The 16056-nt window shown below is 50.6% G+C and overlaps 1 protein-coding gene across 1 annotated transcript in view; it reads left to right on the forward strand.

Moving 5' to 3' along the window:
- Window positions 1-13571: 13571 nt before the first annotated feature.
- Window positions 13572-16056, forward strand: part of PAIP2B (poly(A) binding protein interacting protein 2B) — a gene marked incomplete at its 3' end in the record, with an annotated part of 34091 nt that continues 31606 nt past the window's right edge. Inside the window, 1 exon segment of the mRNA XM_015827345.1 lies at window positions 13572-13614.

Consider the following 16056-nt stretch of genomic DNA (forward strand, 5'->3'; position numbering starts at 1 on the left):
TGTCTTAAGAATGCAACAAGGATATGGAGCAGAACAAAAATTTAAAAGGACTTGGGCTATTCATCTTTGAATCAAATGTGCCTTTTTCCAAGACTACACACCTAGTGCCAAGACCCCAACTCCTTCTAAGGCAGGGGTGTCAGACTGCCGGCCCACGGGCCAGACGCATCACCAGGAAACTGCACCCACCCCATTGCCGGCAACGGAGAAAAAGCTCCGGTTTGTCGTGCGACATCACGTGACATCGCAAGTTTGACATGTCTGTTCTAAGGGGTTGACAGGAGGACATTTAGGCTTCCGAGTTCCGAATCCTCTTCTTCCCTTTCAATCCATATTCCATCATCCCCCCCCCCCCAAAAAAACAGCACAGGCAGTATTTAGAGCAGGGGTCTTCAAACCTGGCCCTTTGATGACTTGTCGACTTCAACTCCCAGAATTCCTCAGCCAGGCACGCTGGCTGAGGAATTCTGGGAGTTGAAGTCCACAAGTCATCAAAGGCCAAGTTTGAAGGCCCCTGATTTAGAGTAATCCACTCTAGATGCAATTCAGTTGCTGGTAGAATTTAACTCTAACTATCAAGCTGCCCGGTTTTGTTTTTTTTTAAAGCAACAAACCCTCATTCAAATCACATCAGGATCTACATCAGGGGTGTCAAACTGCTGGCCCACGGGCCGGATGTGTCTGCCGAAACTGCACCCATCCCATTGGCGGCAATGGAGAAAAAGTCACGATACGTCACGATACATCAGGTGATGTTGCGAGTTTGACACCCCTGATCTTACAAGGCAAACCAAATTTGCCCTGCCTCTCTTCCCCCCCCCCATCCTTTCTTTCTGCAACAAGCAGCCACAAGGTGCTTGTGTTCAGTAAAGAGTTTGTTGGATTTCAATACAGCTCTGCAAAGAAAAAAAAATCTCAAAAATAAGAGACAAGTACAGGAACATTCACTTGTGCAAGAACACACTGCAATTTTGATGCATGTCATAAGCAGCTCAGCTAAAAACCATAGGACAGGGGAAGAAAACAAGCAACACCGTTGGTTATGAATCAAAATGTTTAATGATGTGTGGTTGATACAGAGCCAAAGATATCAGTCGTCTTCTTTACACAAGTCTTTAAACAACAAATGAGAATTTGGTTCTTAGCTGGCTCTACAGAAACTCCATGAACAAAAAGAGTTCCGTAAATTCTACTAATGATTGTGTTGCTTCCGACACCTTAACCGAGCTTTGCAGTGGGAGAGTGAAGGAACTACAGCACACAGATTGCTGCATCCTATTGCCATACCTCCAAGTATGTTCTGGCTCACAGTTACTCGTGTGCTGTTAGCTACAGAATCAGAACAAGACCTACCTGTAGAACTCAAGACCCTCGGTCAGGCCAGGCACAAACACAATAGATGAGCCTCCGCTCCTATTTTTAATTCCCCAAGCAGAAGAGGCAGGTAGAATTATATGGCTAGTCTCTGCACCTTCTATCAGAAGAGACAGATGAAGAAGAGACTGGACAACTGTTTGTCTGAAATGATATAGGGTCTCCTGGTTGGACTAGAAGACCTCCAAGGTTCCTTCAGACCGTTTGAAATGACATAGGGTCTCCTGGTTGGACTAGAAGACCTCCAAGGTTCCTTCAGACTGTTATTCTCCGTTATTAACTACAAACTTCACCTAGCACTTGGCAGCCACAGACTGCTATGGATTGCTCAGTTATTTTCCTCAAAATCACCTGCATTTTCTACTCAGCCTACTCCCCCCCCCTCCAGAAAAAGAGCCCAGGAGCAAACTGTGTTAGGAAGACAAATGCTGGGCTGAGCGCTCGGATAGGAAGAATCCTAGTGCACTTATTGAGCCTGAAAAAGGTACCTTCGTAGAATTATAGGGTTGAAAGGGATCTCGGAGGTCTTCTAGTCTAACCTCCAAGCCAAGGTAGGAGTCTTTATAACTGGACATCCTGGACAAATGTCCAATCTTTTCTTGAAAACCTCCAAGGATGGATAAGATAACCTTTATTGTCATTTTTTTTTTTTACTGTGGGCACAAGACATCAAAAATGAAATTTAGTCACCCACAAGTCTGGAAGGCCTTGTATTGGTGTCCTTGGAAACGTGGGCCCAAAACAAGATGGGAAAAGTAGGAAGGGCCAGAGCAGAAACCACAAGGCAAGGAGGGAAATCAGAGGGTAACAAGCCACCAGGCAGCAACACGTGTTGTCTGTGTGGATGGGCGTGTGTGTGTGGACTTCAACTCCCAGAATGCCCCAGCCAGCTTTCCCCTGGTATAAGCACAGCCTAAAAGCTACGTGGGCGGAAGCAACTCGCCAGGAGATTCCTCCCCACCCCACCCCCCCACCCCCCAAAAAGCAAAAGAATCTGCATTTTTATGCCAAAAAAGCCCCCTTCGGGGAGCCTCTGCCCCAGCTTTCCTCTCCAAGACTTGGCCTGCTCAAAATATGCCCAAAAGCGAAGTCTGCAAGATTCACCCCCCCACACACACACAAAGCTGGGGAAGGGGGGGCATAAGAGAGACCCTCTCCTCCTCTTGCCTGGTCAGGGAAGACCCCCGCCCCGTTTTGTCTTGCGGGGGGGAGGGGGCGGTTTGCAAATATCAAACAGAGGCAGGCTTTGTCCTGGGGGGGGCAGAACCCAGGACAAAGGAACCCTCATAAATAAATAAATAAAACAACCCAGTCCTCTCTTTTGCCCCGAGGGTCCCAAAGGCTCCTTTTGACAGTTAACGGGCTGCAAATAAATTGAAAAGATAAATTTGATAAATGGAATAAAATTGATAAATGGAACAAACGTAACGGGTAAATTGAATCAATGTAATAAATAGGATAAATTGAATCAATGTAATGAATAAAGTAAACGGCACAGGCCAGTCCGGAGGCCCAGAAAGCCGCGGAGCGTCCGGGAAGGCCCGGACGGGGCCTGGCACTGCCGGCCAAGGGGGCGCCTCCGGCAGCGGACCCGACGGGCGCCGGGGGCGACTCCAGTCCGGGGGGACCCCAAAACCTGAGGCGGGCAGCCCTGCCAGGGTGGCCCGCCGTCGCCCCTCAGCCGCCATTTTGCGGCCTCCTACCCCCCCCCCGCCGCCGCCTCCCTGCGCCCGCCCGGCCTGGCCTGCGGGAGGCCGGCACCGACCGCAGCGCCCACCTCTTCTCCGCTCCTGGCCTCGCCCTTCCCCGGCCGCGCCGGCCTCGCGTCGCCCGAGTCGCCGCACCGCCGCCCAGCCGCCTCAGGGAACCGTCGCCGCCGTCGCCTCAGTGCCCAGGGCCGCCGGGGTCGATTGCGCAGGCGCGGGGCGCGTGCGGAGACAGCCGAAAGCGCGCCGACGACGCGCATGCGCTCGCTTGGGCGGGGCGCGAGACGATGCGGGAGCGCGCGCCGGGCGCCTGCGCAGTCGCTCGGATCCGCTGGAGCGCAGCGGGGAAAGTGAGTTAAGCGGTGCCGGGCGCCGGATTGTGCGGCGGAAGTGCGCATCTCCACGAGGGAGGGAGCGAGCAGGCGCCCCGTTTGCACCTAGCTCAAGGCCCGGAGGGGGTCCCGCGCGTACCGACAATAAAGCCCATGCATGCAGGGGACTCCCGAGCTGCTGAACTGTGGCTGGAATTGTGCAAAGCCCCGTCCATCACCTGGTATAGGGTTTCCTGCCTGAGCAGGGGGTTAGACTAGATGACCTCCAAGGTCCCTTCCAACTTTATTATTATTATTATTATTATTATTATTATTATTATTATTATTATTATTAGACTGGACAGCCATTTGTCCGAAATGGTATAGGGTTTCCTGCCTGAGCAGGGGGTTGGACTAGATGACCTCCAAGGTCCCTTCCAACTTTATTATTATTATTATTATTATTATTATTATTATTATTATTATTATGAGACTGGACAGCCATTTGTCCGAAATGGTATAGGGTTTCCTGCCTGAGCAGGGGGTTGGACTAGATGACCTCCAGGGTCCCTTCCAACTTTATTATTATTATTATTATTATTATTATTATTATTATGAGACTGGACAGCCATTTGTCCGAAATGGTATAGGGTTTCCTGCCTGAGCAGGGGGTTGGACTAGATGACCTCGAGGGTCCCTTCCAACTTTATTATGTGTTTATTGATTTATTTATTTATTTCCTCACAAGGGACGACTGAGATGAGTGGCCGTAGACGTTGAACAAATAAATAAATACAGGTAATCCTCGACTTAACGGCAGGTCCATTTAGTGACCGGAGTTACAACAGCGTTGAAAAAAAATGACTTAGGACTGTTTTTCACAGTTAACGACCGTTGCAGCATCCCCACGGTCACAGGATCAAAATTTAAGACACTTGGCCACTGACTCATACTTACGACGGTTGCAGCGTCCCGAGGGGGCCATGTGATCCCCTTTTGCGACCTTCTGGCGAGCAGAGTCAATGGGGGAAGCCAGGTTCGCATAACGACCGTGTCGTTAACAACTGCAGTGATTCGCTACTGCGGCGAGAAAGGGGGCTCGCTTAGCAATGGAAATCACAGGTTTAACGGCGGTCGTAAGGCGAGGACTGCCTTTAAATAAAACAGGCTTTGTGCCCTGCCTCTCCAGCTTGATGCTCGCTCGGTCTTCCCTTGAAGTGCTCTTTTCCAGCCCCCCCCCAGGGAGGCAAACGTGGTTAGGAAGCCGGCCAAAGGCAGGGTGACCTCTAGGGATTAGCGGTGTGCAAAGGAGGGCCTGGGGTTAATTCTTGCAGGCTGCTAAATGCCCAGTAAGAGGAAACCTGGAGCAGCTGGACTGAACGCAGAGGAGGTCCTTTGCCTTTGCTAATCCTACTCAGACTGAGGAACGCCTCTGCACTTTCGCCCTGAAATTATTTACGGTCTAATTATTATTCCGTGCTAAGATGTCAAGGTCTTCATCGAAATCGATGGACGAACAACATTTACGGTCTCCTGGATTCCTCCTGGATCTCCTCTCTCCCTGGCTTCTGGCTAAGGCTGGCCAGCCGGGGTCTGCACCCGGATTAGCCTGCTGAAGGAGCCGGAGGCCTCTGCGAAGTTCCCTTTACAAATCTCACTGGCCACTTCTTTTTGTCCTCTTTATCGTAGGGTATACCTAGGGTGGTGACCCTCTGAGAGTTGAATGCAACGGAATTTCACTTTAACGTGTGCCGATTGGTGCACATCCAAAGGGACAATAAAGTTGTTCTATAACTCACCATCTCCTGGTGATTGGCCCAAAGTCCAACCTCCTTTCACAGCTAAAGCGGGACTAGAACTCACCGTCTCCTGGTGATTGGCCCAAAGTCACCCAGCTGGCTTTCATGGCTTAAGGCGGGACTACAACTCACCACCTGGTGATTGGCCCAAAGTCACCCAATCTCCTTTCACGGCTAAAGCAGGACTAGAACTCACCCCCTCCTGGTGATTGGCCCAAAGTCGCCCAACAGGCTTTCACGGTTAACGCGGGACTAGAACTCACCATCTCCTGGTGATCGTCCCCAAATCACTCAGCCATCTTTCATTCTGAAGGCCAAACTAGAACTCACCATTCTAGCACGGCGCCTTAACTTACGAGTGCAGCTGAGCCCAACAATTTCTGCTGCTAAGCAAGGCAGTTGTTAAGTGAGGTCTGCCCCATTGGATGACTTCTCTTGCCACAGTCGCTAAGTGAAACGCTGCAGTGGCTGAGTTAAGGTGGGCGGCTGGTAAGTGATCCCCCATGACTTTGCTGGTCAGAAGGCCTTTGTGTGTTTTGGCCTCCAACCCCGACATCGCCACCATCTTTGTGGCTCTTCTCTGGCGCTCTTGAGTTAATAGCCCATCTTGCTCCCTTCCTCTCCGCCTGGGTCCAGGATAATTCCAATTTAAGATCTTTCTTTCTTCTTTTATTTCTTTCCAAGCCCAGTCTTGCTGGCATGTCAGATAATAATAATAATAGTAATAGTAATAGTAATAATAAATATAATAATAATGATAAAGTTGGAAGGGACCTCGGAGGTCATCTAGTCCAACCCCCTGCTCAGGCAGAAACCCTATACCATTTCGGATAAATGGCTGTCCAGTCTCTTCTTAAAAACTTCCAGTGTTGGAGCATTCAGAGCTTCTGGAGGCAGGTAGTTCCACTGGTTAATTGTTCTAACTGTCAGGAAGTTTCTCTTTCATTCTAGGTTGCTTCTCTCCTTGATTAGTTTCCATCCGTTGCTTCTTGTCCTGCCTTCAGGGGATTTGGAGAATAGCTTGACTGCCTCTTTGGGGCAGCCCCTGAGATACTGGAAGACTGCTATCATGTCCCCCCTCGTCCTTCTCTTCGTTAAACTGGACATACCCAATTCCAGCAACCGTTCCTTGTATGTTTTAGTCTCCAGTCCCCTAATCATCTTTGCTGCTCTTCTCCTCTTCTCAGCTTGCCAATCAACTCTTGGGGGGGAGGCAGGGGAGAGGTTAGGAATGCAGACTTCAGAGATGAAGGAAGCAGACCGTGGGAACCAAGGTCAGTGGCCAGGGGTCCAGCTAGGCTCAGAGATGCTGTCCCATAACAATATTTGCCAACTTGATTGGGCAACGTGACCTGACCCAGAGGAAGGAGGAGAAGGAAGTGAATTGCTTTTACTATAGGGCAAGGGTCTTCCAACTTGGCCCTTTGATGACTTGTGGACTTCAACTCTCAGAATTCCTATTCCAGGCCGGCACCTCAATAGCATCACGAGGCAAAGGAACAGAATGACAGAATGACCCCGGAGGTCTTCTAGTCCAACCCCCTGCCCTTGTGGTTGCCCTACAGACATGCCCTGCCAATTTGGGCCCTTGCCGGGTCAGGCAGAGAGGGAGGGGGGGACTGGACAAGGTTGGGCTTCAATGGAGGAGCCTTGAACCCAGGGCCGGCAGACACTTAGCCCAATAGGAAAGTAGCAAGAAAACCATCCACGTAACGGCGCGGCGGGCGGTGCATCGATTTACCAAGGTTACATGAAATAAAACAAACTAGTAAAACAAAAACTAAAGTTAAATAAGAATGTAAAAAAAAGGAAGTAGAATCGAACACATAACAAATAAAAATCAGGAAAAACTAAAGTAAAACAAAATATAACATGAAATAACAAACGAAACAAAAATCAGGGGAGGGGGCTTCCCCATCCGGCAGGGCATCGTCCCAGCAGCCACTTACCTCTTGAGAGACCCACGGAGGAGGGAGGGGGGGTCGGCTGGGTCTTTGCCCTCTTGCATTTTCCCGTGGGGACCCCTGCAGAACGTCTCCTCCAGCTGCTGGGGGGGAGGGCGGTCGGTCACTCACAGGGGTCCCATCCGTGTCCCGTCCCAGAGGCAGGCAAGAGGATCTGGCCAAAGCTGGGGGGGCTAGGCATAAGATGCAGCCCCCCCCTTCCTAAGGTGCAGGGATGGTGCCCAAGGACGGAGGACTCCTTGACCTCCGTCCTCCCACCTGGGTTAAATTTTTCACACACACACCCCGGTTCCCTCCACCCTCCCTCCTGCCCTCCCGGGCCTGGGGCTTCTCCTGGGGACTCAAGTGACAGGGAAGGAGGCAAGGAAAAATGACACCTCGGTCACACATAAACAAACAAACACACACACACACACACACACACACACAAACCAGGGTCATGGGACTGGCTGTCCCCCCCTGCATCTCCTTTGCTTTCCTTCCCTGCCAGGCAGGGTGCCAAGGCCGGGCGGCCAGTCGCTCAGGTCCGGCTCAGAGGCAGGCAGGGGGGGCTGGAGAGGGGTCCAGTCGATGAAGACCACCGGTTTGGGAGTCAGGTGTACTTCCAGAGCCCGTTCAGACAACCAGGTCTTCTGCCCTCGCTCTTCTGCTCCCAGTGTGATCGGAGCTCGCACAAGCATGAAGCCGAAGACCCCAGCCTGAAGATGACGAGTGGGACCTCGTCGAAACGTCGCCAAGATACTCCCAATCTTACATGGGAAAAGACCCGAATACGCCAAGACCTGCATACCTGTACCCGTGAAAATCTACGAAAACATACATACATACATACACACACACACACAAACACACACACACACACACACACACACATATATATATATATTTATATATATATAATTTTTATTGATTTTTTTCATACATTCAACAGTACTTGTTCAACAAACGTGTTGTCTGAGTTTTACATCCACTAATACAAATTTAATTCCTAATCCTTTATTCTTTTCTCCAGCCATTGATAAAATAAGTTTCCAAGTTTGATAATATTGTTTCTTCTTTTTCTTTCAACCTCAAAGTCAGCCTATCCATCTCCGCACATTCTAGTATTTTTTTAATTATTCCTTCATCTCGTGGTATTTCTTCATTTTTCCAGGACTGTGCGAATATAATTTTTGCCGCTGTTATTACATGCAGAATCAAATATGTGCTTTGTTTAGCAGTCTTTTCTGGCATTATGCCTGATAAAAAAGTTCTTCTTCTTGTGCCATATCCGTTATTGGATGTTGGCGATCATGTTGGCGATCCTGTTTTTATCAGCAGCTGCACGAAAAAGTGCTGCTGAGTTTTGTCCAAACCAGTCCCTTCGATTTTGAAGATGTTCTTCTTCTGCCTGGACCTCGTTTGCCTTCAATCTTTCCCTGGAGGATTAAATGGAGTATGCTGTAATTTTTCTGGGTGTCGCATCACGTGTCCGAAATATTCTAATTTTCGTTTTTTAATTGTTTTGATGATTTCCCTTGGCTTTCAACTCATTTCTGATCTTGTCAACCCAGCTTATACGTAACAGCCGCCTGTAAATCCACATTTCAAATGCTTCTAGTAGTCTCTACTGGTGGCCTTCTGTCAGAGACCAACTCTCTGCTCCATAGAGCAGGATAGAAAAAATATAGCATCTGACAAGCCTGATTTTCAGTCTTAGGCTTATGTCGTGACTGCAGAAAAAGTTCAGGGTTAAAAAAAAGTTCAGGGTTAAAAGATACACGTTTTCCCAACATCTTTTCTAGCCAAGTAGGCATTTTCTTCCAATAACTCTTTGCTTTGGCACCCGTGCCCCAATCAAGGTAATAAGTACCTGACTTGTGTTTACATTTCCAACATCTGTCTGACACGTTTTTAAACATGTTTGCTAATCTTGCTGGTGGCAAGTGCCACGTATAAAACATTTAATGTAAATTTTCTTTATAAAACGTTGACATTGTCAATTTATAATTTCTTTCTCTTTTCTTGCTGGAGTCCTTGTGAACCCCTGCCGTTGTTAAGTTAGCAACACGGGCGTGAAGTGAATCCGGCTTTCCCATTGACTTTGCTTGTCAGACGGTCGCAAAAGGGGATCACGTGACCCCGGGACCCTGCAAACCGTCATAAATATGAGTCAGTTGTCACTCATCTGAATTTAAATCACATCACCCTGGGGATGCTGCAGCGGTTGTGGAAATGGGTGAAAAATCTTCATACATTTAGTGACCATTCATTAAATGGTCACTAAATGAACTGTCGTAAGTCGAGGATTATCTGTAACCTTTGCAGGTTGAATGGTCACTAAATGAACTGTCACTAAATGGTCACTAAATGAACTGTCGTAAGTCGAGGATTATCTGTAACCTTTGCAGGTTGAATGGTCACTAAATGGTCACTAAATGAACTGTCACTAAATGGTCACTAAATGAACTGTCGTAAGTTGAGGATTATCCGGGTTAGAACCTGGGACCCATAGGTCATCTAGCCCAACCCCTCCGCCTCTTCCTCTGAGCTGCAGTCGGGGTCTCTGCCAGCGAGGCTGCGAAAGCGGCACTTGCCGCGAAGAGCCACCAGGGGTCGCGAGTCTCCGCTTCTCGGCTGCCCGACCCCTGCTGCATTCACACGACGCGGGGAAAAAAAACACCAGATGCGTGACCCCGCTTCTGCACTGACCCAGGTTCCCCATTAAATTCACCCGACACGCAAACCAAAGGAAGGCGGAGGGGGTAAGAGAGTGTCTGCTCGACGCGTGTCCACTCTGGGGCATTCACACGACCAGAGTGGCCAGTGTTGGGGAACCAGGGTTTCCCCGGTTCCTCCAACTCTCTGGAGTCACAGAATACGCCTCGCCGGCCGCATTTTGACCCTCTGAAGGAATAAAGGAGGGAAACTCTTCCGGTAAGCGGAGACCCGCGTTCACCGCCAGCCGCGGCCTGCCTGCCGCCCCAACGGGCGGCCACGGAACGCTCCACGCATGCGCCAAGTGGTTGGCAGCTGACAGCGCAGGCGCAAAAGGGTATTGAGGCAATCCGCGTACACAGCCCCGTGCAGTTCTACTTCCCGGTCTTCCACAAGGCGCATGCGCAGAGGCTGGAAAAATGATTGGAACAGACGGGAACATAGGATGATACGTCGCTTGTATTTCTCCGCCCCTGACGAGTTCTTTGCGCATGTGCCAAGAAAAAACAAACAAACAAACCAGCCCAAATCATCTTGGCCAGCAGATGTCGCCCTTTTTCTGATTGAGTCAGCCCGGGCATCAAGCAAGATCTTTTTTTGCTAGTATAACTAATACAGAGTCTTCCAACGTGGCCCTTTCATGACTTGTGGACTTCAACTCCCAGAATTCCTCAGCCAGGCACCCGTGCCTGACTGAGGAATTCTGGGAGTTGAAGTCCACAAGTCATCAAAGGGCCACGTTTGAACACCCTTGAACTAATACATCTCCCCTACTATAGTAGCGGGAAATTAACAATATATACTGTATATATATATTTCCCTAGTTCAAAATCTGGTCTCTGGTCCGCAGTTGGAATTCAACAACCTCATAGGTGTGCAAAAATTGTTTCGGGATGGGATAGAAAACAGCAAAGCAGCAAATATGTATGCCAATTAGTGTACACTCAAAGTGACAATAAAGTTATTATTCTATTCTAATCGAGCAAATCTTTTTGTCTCTTTGTTAGTAAGCCAAAACAACCTGGGGTGCCTGGCTGAGGAATTCTGGGAGTTGAAGTCCACAAGTCATCAAAGGGCCAAGTTTGAAGACCCCCTGATACAATAGACTTTAAGAGGAGTGGACTTCAACTCCCAGAATTCCTCAGCCAGTGTGCCTGGTTGAGGAATTCTGGGAGTTGAAGTCCACAAGTCATCAAAGGGCCTAGTTGGAAGACCCCAGATATATAGTTTAAGAGGAGTGGACTTCAACTCCCAGAATTGCTTAGCCAGCATGCCTGGCTGAGGAATTCTGGGAGTTGAAGTCCACAAGTCATCAAAGGGCTAAGTTTGAAGACCCCTGCTATACAGGAAGGGGGGGGGAAACACATACAAGCTATTATCATTCCAGACATACATAACACCTATTTCTAAATTGAAGCCACGGTGGACCACATGCCTACATCCAGAACTGACCCATATCATTGCCTCTTGCCTGTACATTGAACGGGTTAATATTTCAATATTCTGCATAGGTAGTCCTCAAGTTATGACCATAATGGAATCCCAAATTAAGTGAGACACTTAAGTGAGTTTGGCCCCATTTTACGACCTTTCTTGCCACAGCTGTTAAGTGAATCACTGCAGCTGATAAGTTAGTAACCAGGTTGGTCAGTGAATCTGGCTTCCCCCCCCCCTTGACTTTGCTTGTCAAAAGGTCGCCAAAGGGATTGCGTGACACCTGAAACACTGCAACCGTCATAAATGTGAGTCAGTTGCCAAGCGTCTGAATTTTGATCAGGTGACCCTGGGTAAACTGCAAAGCTCGTGACTGAAAAACGGTCATAAGTCACAATTTCATTTCAATGTAGGCCGATTGGGGTACATTCAAAGTGACAATAAAGTTATATTATTATTATTATTATTGATCATCGCAGTCAGCCAGATGTTCAGACTGGATTTGGCATTTTTGTTTACCTATCGAGTCCGTCCCAAGGACCTGGGATCGGCAGATGTGGATGTTTGATGGTATTACATATATCGTCGCAGGATGGAGGCGGTTGCTGGTAAGGCCGCCTTTTGCAGTTGACTATTATTATTATTATTATTATTATTATTTAGATGTGAACCTCAGCCAACTGAACATTCAAATTGGCTTGCGCTGATGGTTGACACGGGTTGCTACCAGCATCCTAGGTGTCAACCAGGCACCTCCTTAAAATGTAAGATGTTCCGAGTAGCGCAGTTTTTTGTAACATTGCTGGAGTTATTGCAGGAAGCTGCAGTTTCTTGAAATATTTTGCAAAGTTTTGGGACATAGTTCCCAGTGCCCCAATGACAATGGGTACCACTGTTACACGTTTCATCCATAATCGCGCAGTTTCGATGGCCAGGTCGCGATATTTCGTCATTTTTTCCAGTTCTTTTTCTTCGACTTTGGCATCTCCCGGTACAGCGATATCAATCAGCTGTACGCTTCGGTTCTCTACAACCGCGATATCCGGCGTGTTGTGTTCCAAATGGCGATCTGTCTGTATCCGAAAGTCTCACAAGATCTTCACCCTCTCCTTCTCAACAACTTTTTCCATCCTATGTTCCCACGACTTTATAATGCCCAGTGGATTAATTTAGCAACTCGGTCATGTCTAGCTTTGTAATCAGTTTGCACAATTTTGCTGCATTCACATTATTAGATGCACTCACATTATTACCATTATCATTAGAATAGAATATCTTTTCATTGTGTAACTGCTCAAAATTAAGTAATTTTTCAGCGCCACTGTAACTTTGAAGCGTCACTAAGCAAAGTGTTGTAAGCCAAGGACTCATTTTATTCCATTTTAATTGTAAGCTGCCCAGAGTTGCTTTTCAGAATGAGATATAAATGGGATATAAATGATAGAAAAAAAAATAAAGTATCAATTCTAGTCCTCCGCTCAGTGGTTTGGGCCAATGGTTTTCGAACAGTAAACCTTTCCATTCTCTAAATCCATTTTCCGCGATGTTTCTACTGTAATTCTTTCTGGCTGGCTTTCCTCGTGGTCTCCCATCCACGCGCGGAGCCCCTGCTGTGAGCGGAGGCCTGGCAGCTGCGAGGCGGAAACTGCTGTCCGAGCCACGTGTCCGCGCTGCGGTCCGGGCCAAACCATTTCCCCGGGAGGGGGGGACAGCGACGAAGCCTTTCGCTCGAGACAAAGAGGCGAGCCGCGACGGGCCCGCGATTCTCCCCCCGTCGCGTGCTTGGTTTAGTCCCTTCTCGGATTGGCGGAGGTCTCGGTGGGAGCGGCAGCTGCTTCATCCAATCGGCGCCCGGCGTGGCAGAAGGCGGGCCCGCCGAAGGCCAATGGCTCGCCCGCGCAGGGCTGCCCACGTGGGAGACGCAGCTGGTCCGAAGACGGAGGGGGCGAGGGCGGCGCCTCCGCCAATCAGCGCTGCGAAAGAGGGGCCCTCCGGCTGACGTCACGCGCGGCTGAGACGCGAGGCCCCCCACTCTTCCTCCCCCCCCCAGCGAGGAAAGGCGTCGGACGGGTCTCCGGGCCAATGAAGTGAGGGCGGGCCGAGGGCGAGCGGAGGCGGGCTTTGCCGGCGAGCGGCCAATGGGCGTCGCGCTCGCAGGGGCGGCGCGGCGGGCGCCGAGACGGCAGCCAATGGGCAGGGCGGGAGGGGCGGGGCGCGGCGGGAGGCGGGGCCGGGGCCGAGGGAGCGCGAGCGGGCGAGTCGGGCTGAGGCGGCCCAGCGGGCGGGCGGGGAACGCGCAGCGGCGGAGGCCCCGCGGGGCGCACGGCAGGTAGGAGCGGGCGGGCGAGCGAGCGAGCGGCGGGGAAGGAGGGAGAGGGGCGCCGGGGACACGCGTCTGGGCCCCGCGTGGGGATTGGCGGCCCCGGGTAGGGGAGGGCGGCCGGCCCACCTCCCGCCTGGGCCCCTCCGCGCGCCCCGGGCCCGCCGACGGCCTTCCTCGCGGGCCCAGCGTCCAACGAGGAGGGGCCCCGCTGCCTCTGCTGGCCCTGCTCCGGCTCAGGGGTCTCTGCCTGCCGGAAGGGGGGCGGACTCCAAGTCCCAGAAGGCCCAGCCTGCTTTGAGATGGGTGGACAACTCCCAGAATCCCCCACTCAACCTGCTTTGAGATGGGTGGACTCCAGCTCCCAGAATCCCCACCCAACCTGCTTTGAGATGGTTGGACTCCAAAGCCCAGAATCCCCCACCCAACCTGCCTTAAGATGGGTGGACTCCAGCTCCCAGAATTCCCCATCAAGCCTGCTTGAGATGGTTGGACTCCAGCTCCCAGAATCCCCACCCAGCCTCCTTTGAGATGGGTGGACTCCAAGCCCTAGATTTCCCCATCCAGGCTGCTTTGAGATGGGTGGACTCCAACTCCCAGAATTCCCCATCCAGGCTGCTTTGAGATGGTTGGACTCCAACTCCCAGAATCCCCACCCAACCTGCTTTGAGATGGTTGGACTCCAAAGCCCAGAATCCCCCACCCAACCTGCTTTAAGATGGTTGGACTCCAACTCCCAGAATCCCCACTCAACCTGCTTTGAGATGAGTGGACTCCAACTCCCAGAATTCCCATCCAGCCTGCTTTGAGATGGTTGGACTCCAACTCCCAGAATCCCCCACTCAACCTGCTTTGAGATGGACTCCAACTCCCAGAATCCTCCACCCAACCTGCTTTAAGATGGTTGGACTCCAACTCCCAGAATCCCCACCCAACCTGCTTTGAGATAGTTGAACTCCAACTCCCAGAATCCCCACTCAACCTGCTTTGAGATGGGTGGACTCCAACTCCCAGAATCCCTTGTTAGCATCCTTTATGGTGGGTACAGGCCGTCTCCCAGAATTCCCTACTCATCTTGCTTTTGAGATGGCTGGGCCCCGAGTCCCAGAATTCCCCAGACAATATGTTTTAGATGTGGGTGGATTCCAGCTCCCAGAATTCCCTAGCCGGCTGGGTGTGGGGATTCTGGGAGCTGGAGTCCACCCACCTTAAAGCAGGCTGGGCTGGGGAATTCTGGGAGTCCCTGAGGTTGAGAAATGCAGTTCTGGGCACTTGCCTGCCTTTCCTTTCCTTCTTGGACAGAGGTGCCCAACCTTGGCCCCTTTATGACTTGTGGACTTCAACTCCCAGAATTCCTCAGCCAGGCACGCGTGCCTGGCTGAGGAATTCTGGGAGTTGAAGTCCACAAGTCATAAAGGGGCCAAGGTTGGGCACCTCTGCTCTGGGGGGGGGGAGTATAATGCATGTTGAGTAGACTCCTCTCCAACTTTTGCCTGGTTTTGGCTGGATTTGGGGGAAGAAAAAGCAGATGCAGAAAGTAAACAGGGATGTATGTTAGTTAATGGGCAACGGACCGTCGTTTTTGTACCAAATGAGGTGATGTAAGCCGGGCAGTCCCTGCGGAAAGCAGGACTGGCGGGAGTTGACTTTGACCTATCTTGGTTTGGCTGGCCTGTTTTGTAGCATTTGGGGCAACTTTCCTGCCAAGAGCTGCTTGTGGGGCTCTCCTGAGCGGTGCTCCTGTCTGGCTTGCATCTGAAGCCAGAGGTTGGGCCTGGGTTGCAAAGACTGGCTCTACAAGCCAGATGTTCTGGAGGTTTCTGAAAGATAAAGAGTCCATTATATAGGTTGGGAAGGGCAAAAGGTTAAGTCTTTTGGTCGTTGGCAGCTGGCTGGAGTTGCTGTATTTCGTACTTTGAGGGAAGAATGCTACTCCCTCCTAGCACTGATGATGTTACTTAGTTGGGTCATGAAACGTCTGTAAGGAAACCACCCAGCTCAGAGAGCACCAAGGACCCCACAGTCGTCGTGGTCATCGTCTTCCTCTTCCTCCTCCTCCTCCTCCTCCTCCTCTTCTTCTTCTTCTTCTCAAACCCCATTTCCTTCTAGCACTGATGATGTTACCTAGGTGGGTAATTAAATGTCTGCAAGAAAACCACCCAGCTCAGAGAGCACCAAGGACACCACAGTTGCCGTCTTCCTCCTCTTCCTTCTCCTCCTCCTCCTTCTCCACCACTACCATCACCACCACCACCAGGTTTAGAGAGCACCCAGGACCCCACAGTCTTCCTCCTCCTCCTCCTCCTCCCTGCAAACCCCATTCCCTTCTAGCACTGATACTGTTACCTAGTTGGGTCATGAAATGTCTGTAGGAAACAACCACACTCAGAGAATACCAAGGACCCCACAGTCTTCTTCCTCCTCCTCCTCCTCCTCCTCCTCCTCCTCCTC

The sequence above is a fragment of the Protobothrops mucrosquamatus genome, unplaced genomic scaffold, assembly GCF_001527695.2.
Source record: "Protobothrops mucrosquamatus isolate PMUCROS unplaced genomic scaffold, P.Mucros_1.0 scaffold3630, whole genome shotgun sequence".
Lineage (NCBI taxonomy): Eukaryota > Metazoa > Chordata > Lepidosauria > Squamata > Viperidae > Protobothrops > Protobothrops mucrosquamatus.